Here is a 13,528-nt window from a genome sequence, read left to right as displayed (position 1 = left end):
TAACAGAGTCGCAAGTTTGCAATTCCTTGATTTTCGTCTTGCGGATACTGTTTTAATGGGACTATTTCCTGTTATGGTTAGTTGTATATTGGTTAGTACCATTTCCACTGGCCAAAGCAACCAGTGTTACAATATTGTGAGATATTTATAATCTCATAAATTGTTTGGAAATGTATTGTATCTTGAGATTATATCATTAATACAATACCCTGTTGCCCAAAAAAAAACTTGTGTCTGTACTATTTTCCTATATAGTTAACTAATTTAAATGCAAGATTTGTATCAGTACCAGTGTAAGTTTACACAGCAAACATTCCTCACATCCTTAATGGCTCCTGGCAGGAAATACATTTATTAGATGCTGCGGATTAACGTAAAATAACCTTTACACTCAGAATTGTTTTAAACTTCCTTTTAAAAAACCTAAAAAGTTTAGAGTTAAACTGATGCTTTTTAATAGTTTACCTAAAGTATCCATCCATTAAGTCCTTAAAGATTGCATTTGTATTAACTTAAACTGGCAAGTAAAATGCTAAACTCCATATTCTTTAGATTGATCAATCGCAGTAAAAGATTATTTCTCAAATAGATGAGCTCACAGAACCTCTTGGTGGCAGTACTGAATGCTTCCAATAGCTCAGTCTCCAAGTCATATCCCAGGCTTAACAATGAATGCAGCACTCAGGGTAGTCACATACTGAGTCAAATTGATTACTTTAGTGACGTAGTGGATTACATCACTGAACTATGCAATTTATTACATTAATCAGGCAATTCCAGAGCCTTAGTATAAATGTGTGTGTGTAGAGGTATGGAGCATTCACAAGCAGGCCAAGACAGACTCCTGAAATCATTAACTTTTCCAGATCATAAACTATGGCTCTACTTAAAGAAATTCTTACAGGTATGTTATCTTTGTGAAGAAAGGTCTGAACAATTTTCTTCTTCTGTATGATTGTCCATGGCGGTTCCATACACTGAAGACGGGTGATAAGAGGATCATTATGGGATGCCGTGGATATGTCTTTTTTTGGTTGTGTTTTGTGGCTTTTTTATTGCATTCAGTTTTTCTTAAAACAAGGCAAAAGAGTTTATTGGGTACATTTTTGTTTTCTTTAATTTGCACAGGTCAGTGCGTTTGCTTTCATTATCCAAAACTAATAATGGAGAATAATAGAGTAATGGAAGCTAGTTGTTGATTGCTTATGGTTTATTATTATATTTCTATGGCCTAACCAAAATGTTTGAAATATTTGGCTCATAGCAGCCAGATTCCAAAAGTCATTTTTTAGAGGAGAATAAAAAGATATTATTGGTGGTTTTTGTTAATGTAATAGTATAAGAAATGTATTTGGTTATTTTGTAAAGGCAATTTTGGTTCTCTTTCATCATGTCCAGCCGGAGGAAGGGTAAGGCAGGGTTAAGCTTTTTTGGAAGAGGAATGTGAGGTATGATAATGTCCTGAGGGTAAGATAAAAAAGTGAAAGGAAGGAAGAAAGAGGGAGGAGAAACACACAGTGCTCAAGGCATGTTATAACAGAGAGTCAAAGAATGATCAGTGTGAGGATATACTATATACTATGACCTAACAGCCCCTGTGGTTTTTTAGGATTGGCTGTGGCCCTATCATTCGTATCACTAATAATCGCAGCACCTGTACCGATGGAGGCGAACAGAGAACTCAGTGATAAAATACGACATGACGCCACAGATATTATGGAAAAAATGGTGAGTACCTGTCATTGTTTATCTCTTATTGCAGAAATAGATATAAAATAACATTTTGTGTAATGTGGAACACAAAACAATTTTAACCTATTGACAAAGGCAGATACATATATATATATAACATATACATACATAAAATATATATTATATATCTAATACCTATCATTTGCATATTGGCAAGCTTACTGTCCATTCTTACATCTTCTGAACATTAGAGTTTAGGAGCTTTTATATTATTTTCATCTGTGTGAGCCTTAAAAATTAGACTGGCACCCAGGATTTATTTTATTATATTTATATATGTCAATATTTTATACATCATTTAAAGATTTAAAGTGGTGGTGGTTTGTGTAAAGAATTATGCCTGAAGTTGCAATTAGACATATATATTGTTCTGTAGGTACCTGAAATTGGCTCTGAGACCCTCCAGATTACCCAGTGTGTTTTATTCAAGTAGTTTTTTTTTTTAATTACTTTACCACCTAATACAACTATATTGTCATATATATATATATATCTATATATATCTATATATATATATATATATAAGGTATAGTGAAATTTCAGGACAGAAATCTCCATTGCTGATTGGTTTTAGGCAGTTTTTCATTACTTACTTTTTTACTTTTTCATTACTTACTTACTTTTAATTACACTTGCTTTACCACTTGACAAGCTGTTAATAGATTTGACAGCATGCACCTTTAAAAAAAAATTGCATTAGGACATCCTATGTTTTTGCAGAGGAGTGTGACGTATGATAATAGTTTGAGTGTGTGATCAAATATGAAAAGGTCTTGAAGAAATGAAAGAGAAACTCACTCTTTGCAGCAGTTTTGAAACGACCAATTTAGTAATCTAATGGAACATATGTGATTGTACCTGTAGTAATTAATTATTATTTTTTATAGGGGTTCAAGGAAGGCGAGTTAAAACTTATACGAAAGCTACTGAACATCTCTCCTGTTTCCCTGGAACACTGTGAAAGTGACAATTTTAACCAGGTAACAATTAACTCTGCTCTTTGTAATAATATTAAACATTGTGGTCATTTGTCTACTTTTGAAATGAAGAAATATTATTGTGATTTAATCACCAATATGAAATAAGATTTGTCACAGTGTATTGGATGCAGAAGAGCATTCAAGGCTGTCTTCCATTTCTTGCAAGTCCTTAGATACTGACAATTAAATCTGATTTGTAAGGAATATATCTTTTTTTTTTGTTTGTGATTAACTTACAGTGAGGATTTTATACAGTAACTGACACCACACTGCCTAATATGTTGAGACAAACATCTGTCCTAATTGCATTAATTAAAATAATGTACCTGTTTCGACTTACATACAAATTCACATTAAGAACAAACCTAGAGTCGCTATCCCGTATGTAACCCGAGACTACCTTTGCTTATCATATTATACAAATGACATGATGTAGGCTGGTAAGAAACCTTTGAGTTTAAACAAATCTGCTTATTTCTTTCCCTAGATGGAGGCTCAAGGATTTGCTGTGCCAACTCATAATCCCCAGGGGCTTCCTCGTGTCATCACTCCCTACCAGAAAAAAGCTGGAGTCTTCCTTATTCTCCATGATCTCTTCAATGTTCTGATTACCTTTCAAGAGGCGTCTTCCCATCAGTGATTGTATGAATAAGCCTGAGAGGATCTTATGTTTGATATTTAAACATCCTTCGCTCAGCCTGTAATTGATCACAACACGTAATTGCACTGGTTGCAACAAGAGTATAAGTAGTGAATATTTCACATAGCTCAAAGTTTCCTGATACTATTCAAATTCACTGCTGCATTTTAGAGTCTATATAAAATGCAGTATACTATGGAAGACATATGGAATTTGTTTCTTACTAATGATGCTTTAGCAAAAAAATTTAAAATCTACTAGGTAAAAGTTACCTGTATGGAGAGAGACATGGCTACCATTACTGATCACCTTCAGAAAATGCTAATTACCTGCCTTGTATTCAGATTTTCATTACTTTTCTAATAACAGATCCACTTCAAGTAAGTCAGAACACCTGTTTTGGATACTTGTTTCTGTACAAAAAATTCAGAAGCCAATTAATCAGCATGAAAGACAAGCTGCTATAATTTTCTGAAGGCGGCCATCACTATATTTCTCTCAGTAATGGTTTTGTTTCAGTAACTTTGCATCGAAATAAGGCTTCATCAGTCTAAAATGGGGTTTTAGAAGCTGTGCTTGAGTTATTTGATATTCCGGTCAAAAGTGGAATTGAATCAAATGATATTTGTAGGCCTGATTAATAGGCAATGTATAGTTGCTCACTATACAGTATTTATATGTTCTATTTTATTTTGGGGTGTATTTTTATAAAAAAAATTTTGTGCCTGTTGTATGTCAGAAACATGGGACCATGCAACTTACTTGTTTTCACTTGTTTACTTGTTACATTGTTTGTGTAGTATGTCTAATTTAACTATATATAATATTTATTTAATGTCATGTAACAGTGTGGGAAATATTTATTATTTATTTGTATTAAGTTAAAATATTTATAGATAACTATTTATATATTGGTAATAACATGTGATGGTTTATATGTTTCAGGAAATAAACTTTTTTTGTTTAATGCAATGTTTTGTTGGACTTTGTGCTTACTGGATTTAAAGCATGTGGTGTTTAAAAAAATGATATTCATACATATATTTACAACAAGCCAAAGGAATGAGAAATGCAGTGTACTCCCAAAACACATTGACTACACTTAAGCATTCCTACAATTAATTATTTGTTTGGGGACTAGACAAACTTTGTTGTACTTACTTACTTTGTTTTACTTTAAGATTTAATCTCAAGGTGTTGGTCACAATTGACCAGAGAGCAACCTAACCACCTCCAGATCTATTCTTGACAAATATCCCAATTAGAATCCATTACCCCTACTCCCTATGTCTTTAAAGTACAGGTAGTCCCCGGGATATGGACTGTAGGTTTGTTCTTAGGTTGAACTTTTATGTAAGTCTGGACAGGTACATTTTAATAAATGCAATTAGGACAGATGTTTGTCCCAACATATTATTAGGTAGCATAGTGTCAGTTACTGTATAAAATCCTCACTTTATTGAGCCTAGACATTCATTAACTTCTGGAGCAAGCTGGAGCAAGCAAAGCTGTGCTTTGATATGCAAAAAAACATTGGCAGAATTTGTCTTGGTCATTAGAGAGTTACAACCAAAAGACTTCTACAAGTCATGCGAACTGCCCCGCTCCGCCACATCAAGTCTCTGTCCTGCACATCAGTGAGCAGGGAAGTCCTGTTCATATCTAGGATTCTCCTGTATGTCGGATGTCCTTAACTAGGGGATGTATTGTATAGGGATGAGCGAGCAAATTTTTTTAATTCAGTCTCGCAACGAATTGGGGCGTTCTCACTTACCGAACACGTAGGCGAGAACGGCCTTTGTGAATTCGGCTGACGAGACCGAATTTTTGGGACCTGCAAGACCAATCGGGGAATATTTATTATTTATTCCTATTAAATAAAATATTTATAGATAGCTATTTATATATTGCTATATGAGTTGTATGTGTTCTTGGATAGAGTTTCTCTATCCAAGAACACAGGAGTCCTGTGTTCCTCGATAGAGAAACTCTATCCAGGAACACATACTACAGGGCGGCAACAGCAATCAGGAGGAGTATCGCGGCCGCATTTATGAATAGAGACGTGGGAATCCTCCTCTCGTTGAGAGATTGCCCTCATTCTTACCTGTAGTGTCCGGGGATTGCTCACTGACAGGATGATTCCCACGGCTGTATTTATAAATGGAGCCATGATAAACCTCCTACATTGATTTTCGATGGTTTCACGAAATTTCGCAAACCCAAGGAACTTCAAGGAAACTTTTAAAGTTCCTCCCTAGTACTGATTTTTTACCATTGGATTTTTTTGAAATATAAAAGCAGACACAGGGAGGACCTCATTGGAGTTCAGCAGGAGGAACCCAAGTCAGTTCTGCACAGGGACCCACTATTGGCTGCGTACACCACTGTAGCTGGAGAATGAGCCCACAAATGTCCAGCCAAAATTAAAATTTCAGGTCTGTCTAAGCATTCCAAACAGAAGATAACATTATAAGATGTAAAGAAAATGGCAATTTTTTACCATTATGTACAGAATTTCACATGGTCGTACAGCCAGCAAGTAAAAGATATCAGCAACTATACTTGAGCCCACTTCACATGTCCCCATGTTATTATAACATTAGATAAGTACCACTGAAAAGAAAATGTCATATTACAGTTTTCCTTATGTCATGAAAAAACAACTTCTGCTTTTCATAGTCATGTTTTGTAAAACTGCTGACTAAACACAGGGAAAAAAGCAACTAAATACGCAATTCAGCTCCAGAAGATTCCAGAAGATTTACAGTTTTTCCTTTCAGCCAATGCAATGATCTAGGTGCCTGTATATATAGTAAGGTCTCTGGGCACCATTCCATTGGCAGCACATTGGTACAGAGCTCAGACAAAAGACAATGAAACATATTCAGCACAATGATGAATCATCACTCATGGAACTCTCCCAATGTCAATATGTTCACTGTCAACACGTGCTCACACTGCCAAAGAGTCTGACTGGTACCTATAGTAGGCATAAACTCCTACTTGGGATTTTTTAGGTACCTAAACAGAATTTTGTAAAAAATTGAATATATAGTACAATCACTCATTATGGTAAAACATAGTGATAGTCATCCATTGAATATGCACATTTCTGTCTTTACCTTTTTCACCATCTGGCTTCATCAGAAGAACATTCCACAATGTAAGTTGCATAATAATTTAATACTGTATATATTACAATAAATTAATAAACTTTCCAATTCATTCATATTTCTGCTGTTTACCTTTTATTATTTGGATCCCTCTCACAGAGAATGATCATAGTGCTTTAAGCAAACAATCCCAAATTAGTCTTCTAATTGGAACCATTGATCACTACATTGTGTATGAAAAGCAAAAAACATATATAAACTTAGTAGTCATTTGATTTAAACCAATTAGCAACCTTTGCTGAGACCTCACCTATCCCACACACACACATCCTTATATATATTTGAGATATATATATATGTTCATCTTTGGGAGAAATATGTATTATGGAGACTAAAATACAATAATGTAAATATTCCTAAAATATATTGCAAAAATGTTAATGGAATTAATCTCCATAGTTGTTTGTGGCACAGCATGTACAGTACTAATAAACCTTTCAACATGGTGTTCTAAGAATGTTGCAGCCGTTGCCTTTTTTCAGCATATTAGCTCTTTTCTCAGCCCTGACCCCAAAGACTTTCTAACTTCAAAAAGATCCCAGGTAAATTTTGGGTTATTCCTGCATTGGTTTGGACAAACATTAGCAATTTGGATTTTTTTGTGGAAGTGACTAACAGAAATTCCAGTTTGGCAGCTTAGAGTTGCATTGTCATTTATTAGTTTACATTGGGATTGAGAGTAGAGAGTGATGTATACAAAAGCAATAGCTAAATCCTCTAAAAAGTAATTGTGGTTTCTAAAAACCCAGCATTGCTCCATCTCCAACTTCCTGATCTTGGAAAGGCTTGTGTGGCCAGGTAATAGAACAAGACAAGCTAGGGCATAAAATATACAAAAGATTATCAGTCACGTTGGGCCGTGGTAATGTAAGTAATTATAGAAGATTGCCCAAAAAGGTGTTGCTAATTTTGGCTGATCACAGCTACCCATAATATTTTTTAGATCACTGTAGAAGTGATTGAGTTATGTATGTGGAAATCAATATGGATGAGCAAAGCAATTTTAATTAAATATAGCTAGAGTGAAATACCATCCCTCAGTGAGCTACTTGGGAAAATTTTACATGAAAATAAACGATAATTATTTTTAATTTTCTTTACTTAGTTAAAATTAGTTAGAATGTATTAAGGGAAATTCATTTAATTTTGTTTTGTTGTTTTTTATTTTTAAATAAGTTATATATAATATATATATATTTTTTTATAAGTTATATTTTTTCTGTGTAGTGTCTTTTTAGATTTTTTTTTGTTCTATGAAAAATCTAAAATATTAGAAGGGAAATTCTTGGCACAAAAAACAAAATCAAGATTATTAAACATGAGTTTTTCTAATCACAGCCCAAAGTTCAATGGGCAACCTAAATCTTCAGCTGATACTGTCTATATTAATCTACATTACCCTTTTTCTCTTGTGCTACTGATGTAGCTGTGCTAGTACATAACACATTGTTAGGTATTGATTAAAAAAACGTAGGATGTCTAATTATCAAACTATATAATTTCCCCGCAAAAACCTGGCTATAGAGGTCATTATGCTGGCTACTAGGCCAATTTTCCACTTTGCTTGTTTGGAATTTCCCACTTTGCACAATGTGACTCCCATCCATCATTCTTCACTGAAAGCTAAACAAACAAAGAATGGCTTTCCTGGACAAAGCAAAGCAATTTGGGATAATCTTATTTACATCCAGAAATGCTTTGTTTCATGAGCCTTTCTTGTAATTGTGGATAGAACAGAGATATTGGAAAAGATTTATGTTTCCTGTGGTAATAAAATGAAACATTCAAACTTTTTCACAGCGATGTCAAAGAATTTCTGATTTTTATTAAATGTATTACATACTGCTTACAGAGTACATTGAACTATGTATGTTTTTGCTTCTAAACTTGCAATCTGATATCCTTATTCAAGGACACACTTTATGGTTGGTTTGATTGGAATTAATTTATTCTGCTATTTGGGAGAATACTGGAGAACTTCAAATATGAAAACAACACCAATAAATGCAATGGTGTATTCATTAAAATATTAATTGAATACAATTGCAGATTTACAGAGAGGAATCATGCTTATAGGTGGACAGATAATACTTCATCAGACTTTTCCGCCAGGTAGAGGTAGTAAGGTAACTAACCTGTGTTGCTTACCTGTAGCAGAGAAAAGCCAGGTCACTGAGCTATGGGAACCGCATACATATGTGTTCTAGATAGACAAAAAAAAAATCCTTTGGCAGGTAAGAACACTTTTATACAGTAAATTGACCAGAGATCATCCTAAAATAACTGAACCCAGATGTCAAGTGTTGGCAGACAAAAATGCTAACCACCTACATAGCATTCATTCATATAATCATATGCAGTAAATCGGACACGGAATAAGGTTTCCATTTTTTAAAAAAGGATAACCCCATTAACCCTGATTTGTAGGTGATTATAAGTCTATCTACCAGCAGAACATCCAGGGGGCTTCAAGCACTAACCCAACTTTCCCAGCTATCTTTGCCAGTGACAGACCTTCATTCTGAAATACGTAACTTTCCAATGGGCCCTGCAGGTAAATACTTGCCTTGGGCACCCATTGAATGGACAACCATCACCTGTCTGGTTTCAATGGACAACAAAAAAAGTTTTCCTTCCCACAAAGGTGCAGTCCAGTGAAGCAAAATGAACCATATAAAAGTAAGTCAGCACTGTATGTCAAGCTGTAGGAAGTTTTTTTTTTTTTTTTAATATATTTTTTATTGGGGTTTCACAGTGATTGACATATATACAAACAACTTCAAACTGTTGTAGGCAAACATATAACTTCAAAATGCAACTAATCAAGTTATGAAATCGTATTTGGGCATATAAAAAAAACATTGTTAACAAGAAAAAGATAAAAAGAAAAAAAAGAAAAAGGGGAACTGGACATCTAAAATTAGTCCATATGTATGGGAGGGTCATTTTCCATTACTCTGTTTAAATACCAGGTAGTATGACGGAAACAGTTGTATAACTTTATTTTTGTGGGAGTATTAAGTGTGTCAAAAAAAATTCCTAGGTTTCAAAAAAAAGTTCTGTTTTTGATTCTTTTTTGTATGGCAGCCTCTGTCTACTCAGAAGTTTGTTTTTTTTTAACAGGGGTGTGAAAAAAGTTTGTTTGTTGCAAATGGATACCAATTAGCATCCATGTTTAATTTTCCTGGACTGGGAAAATGATAGGTAGGCTATAAGTAATTTTTTTCACATAATTCACACATTTATTACATCAGGCCTTGCTAAGAACAATCTTTTACTAAAGCATGTTATTTTTGTAAATCTTTTTTTTTTAGAAAGTAGTAGGAGTGTAAGCTCTTCAGGGCAGGGTCCTCTCCTCCTCCTGGTGTCACTGTATGTATTTGTCTGATATTTGCAACCCCTATTTAATGTACAGCGCTACGTAATATGTCGGCACTATATAAATCGTGTTATAATAAATATATATAAAAAATAATAATATTATTATTAATACATCCAGGTTTTGGTTTGCTGTAATGACACAAGAAAAAAGCAAACACTGGATTGGTATGGATTACAAGTGCACAATGCAGTTCCTGTTGAAGTAGGATCATATCATTTTACAAGTTCTGATGTAAAATCATGTAAGGTTTAGCAATACGATCGTTTGAGACATTAATTCCATTGTACACAAATAAAACAAGGTAAAAGAAGAGTATCAAATAATATTCTACATTAGCATCTTTCTTGGGTTGCAAAATGCAATAGAGGAAACAAGTATGCTGTGAATGTGCTTTCTGTAGCTTCAACACACAGATGATTGCTATGTAAAAAAAACACATTTCCTCTTGCATAATCCCTTTCATAAAAAAATCAGTTTGACAAGTCATTACATTAACCACAAATCCAAAGAACAATGAGTTTACTACTTATTTAAAGGTAATGGGCTAGGTCATGTAAATGATTCTTTAGTAACAAACTGTGCAAACTGGTCTATAGGTGTATAATGCAGATGACACATGTCTTTGGAGTTATTGTTCAGGGAGTATCATTACCACTTTTAGACCCACTAGAGTTTCAGAGGGTTGACTATGTATAATCATGTGGCTGTGAAAGCTTTGGAAATAGTCTTTCACTAGGTGTAAGGCTCCGTACACACGTGCAATAATTATCGTTGGAAACGAACAACCAACGACCGTTTGTCCGTTAACAAAAAAGTGCACAACGATGCTGATGAATGAGGATTTCGCTGAAAACGAACGGACGACCCAGCAGATATGATTGGGCGAAGATTGTTGGCATTCTATTGTGTGATTGTTCTGTGATACACTTTCTCTAGTACATGTCAGTTCCTGCATCATTCAAACAATCATATCTAGCGTGTGTACATTATGGGTGGATTATATTTGAACGATCTTATTGTTACAGCATGTACAGAATTGTGCGCAATAAAATTGTTTAAAATAACCGTGCATAATCACTGATCTATCATTAGCCATTTGTTTTCTAACAACAATTATTGAACGTGTGTACCTAGCTTGAGGGCCACTAAAAAAATAAAAAAAAACTATCGTTGGATTTGTGGTTGACATATTGACTTGTAAAACTGATGTTTTCATAAAGCGGATTATGCAAGAGGAAAAGAATTTAACCACCGTCAGCCTCAGCACTTGCAGGAGATAGAAGGATCAATTTTTCTGACTACTGAATTTTCTGCAGTGCTTATGAATTAGAAATTAAAACAAAAGGAGGAAAAATGCTGATCAATCTCCGCTAATCAAAAGAAGGCCACATACCCATATATTAATGTAGTACACAATGTGGTAAAGAGAAGAAAAAAGACAGGGTATTTGTTTGTTGTGGCAAAATGTTGTCATAAAATTCACTAATGTTCCCTGAGTCAGGGGACTTAAATACAGTGAAACTATAAATACAAATACAGAATAATATTTTACAAACAATACATCAAATATACTGTAGAAAAAAAAACACATTATCGTAACCCAAAACAAGGGGGGGGGGGTGGTTTGTTATCTATAATCTAGACAACGTAATCCTACTAATATTCAGAAGGATGTGTAAAGATCCCGACGCGTTTCGCCTTTAGGCTTCCTCAGGGGACTATTACAGACAGAAATATACATTGAGGATAATGCTGTACAGGCTTACTAGGAACGGCTAAAGCAGTGCATCCCTAAAATTCAACCATGAGGTCTAACTATACTGTGTAAGCGAGATAGTACAGGAGAGATTGTTTGAATCCTGCTACCTAAAATACTAGTCTCAGCCTTTGCAAAATTTGAGAGATTTCAATTGCTATATCAAAGTATATTTAACCAATCCAAATTGTCCAATGCAGTCCAATCTATCACTGGTGGTGTAGTTATACTGAGTGGTAGGGGATGAGTGAACAGACAATGAAACTCTGTCCCAATTTTTGCAATGTTTGAGGACAGATGTTTTGTATGCTTAGGAGTTGGAAACACCAAACCTCCAGCTGCTGGTAATAAAAAGTTTTGTGGTTAAGTGTGTGAGGTGAACTGACAAGCATGACGTCCGCAACACAGCCCCAATGTTCTTATGGATTAGAAGCAAATGGACACATAGACATGCATTATTTTTTCTTTAAAAAAAAAAAGCACTCAAACTTCCCACTTGACAATATTTAAGGAACAGAAGAATTTCCCTCCAAATAAGAGTCATGAGGGAGCAGTTCAGGTTTTACCTGATTGTACAAGTTGGCCCAAACTTCTAATATTTGTTTAGTTCTTATAGCCTTGTTTAAGATAATGAAAGTTAGCTCTGTTGGGTGTGCAGTTGCTCATCGGCACTGTTACAGTTATTAAACAGTGGGGAATTTTTAATGAACTTGTACGGTAGTAGTCAGGAGGCAATACCGCCTCTGATACCACCAGCCAATAAATATTCTCACTACCATATGGGTGTTCTCCTTAGCTGGAGCGGTCAAGGGCCAATAATCACTAGCCCACAATATTATTAGCTGTGTACTTAAGTCTTCCATACGTTGCTCACCTTCATTTTGGTTGAAGCCAAACAATAGTAAATGCCTGGCCAAACAATGCTCGTACCAGAAAAAAAAAGAATGTTCAGGTAACAGCAGTAGGGAGCTTTTTGTAGACCTGAACTAGCTAAATAGAAATTAATTTGAAAGGTATTTCCAATACAATGGATGTGTTTTATTGCAGGAAAACAGGCATGTTTTACAAGCATCTCCTGGAAATCATGTTTCTCCAGCTACTAAATGCTACTGCAAATGATTGACTTTTGAGGTATGTGGAAGAATTCCCAGGAACGTCTAGTGTAACGAGTGGAAAACATGTTCACATAATTATATACAATATACATACCATGCAGAGCCAAAAACGATCCACCTAAGTAGCTGTAGGGTAAAATCTTCTGGATTCTTATAAATATAATGACAAATAGACAGGAAGTCTCATGTTACCTTACGTATGATACTTCTGAAGAATAAAAGTCCTTTATTTTCTTTTTATAATCATGTGTCTGACTAATATTGGTGGTCTTACGTAAGCCTCACCCAGCAGGTGTGCAAGTGTGTGATTGTCGGTATACATTGGACACAATTTAAGTTTAAGATACAAACCTGGACAATTTAAACTAAGCGTGCAGTGAAATCTTTGGGGTACTTTTAAAAAATAAGAATGGCCTCACCATGGTGTGCTCAAAAATGCAAAATGATAAGCTTTTCAACAATACTACAGTACTGAACTTCATGAATTCAACCTGGGGGAAAGCATTAAAAAAAAAGTTTTGAGAGCTAAAAAGTGGATTTTGTATAGTTAATCACCGTGTAGTCCAGCAGTGCATGACCCCACAACAGTCACACGCCTTTTTATGCTACTAAGACATAACGATTCTTCGCATTCAGGACAGAGCCACAGGTTTGGGTAGAGAGGTTGAGCTAGCCAGATAATGGTGGTAGCTAGGATTAAGTAGGTTTCACATATTATTTTTTTATT

The sequence above is a fragment of the Pyxicephalus adspersus genome, chromosome 6 (genome assembly GCF_032062135.1).
Source record: "Pyxicephalus adspersus chromosome 6, UCB_Pads_2.0, whole genome shotgun sequence".
In the NCBI taxonomy this organism is placed as follows: domain Eukaryota; kingdom Metazoa; phylum Chordata; class Amphibia; order Anura; family Pyxicephalidae; genus Pyxicephalus; species Pyxicephalus adspersus.
Note: the sequence above shows the minus strand (reverse complement) of the source record.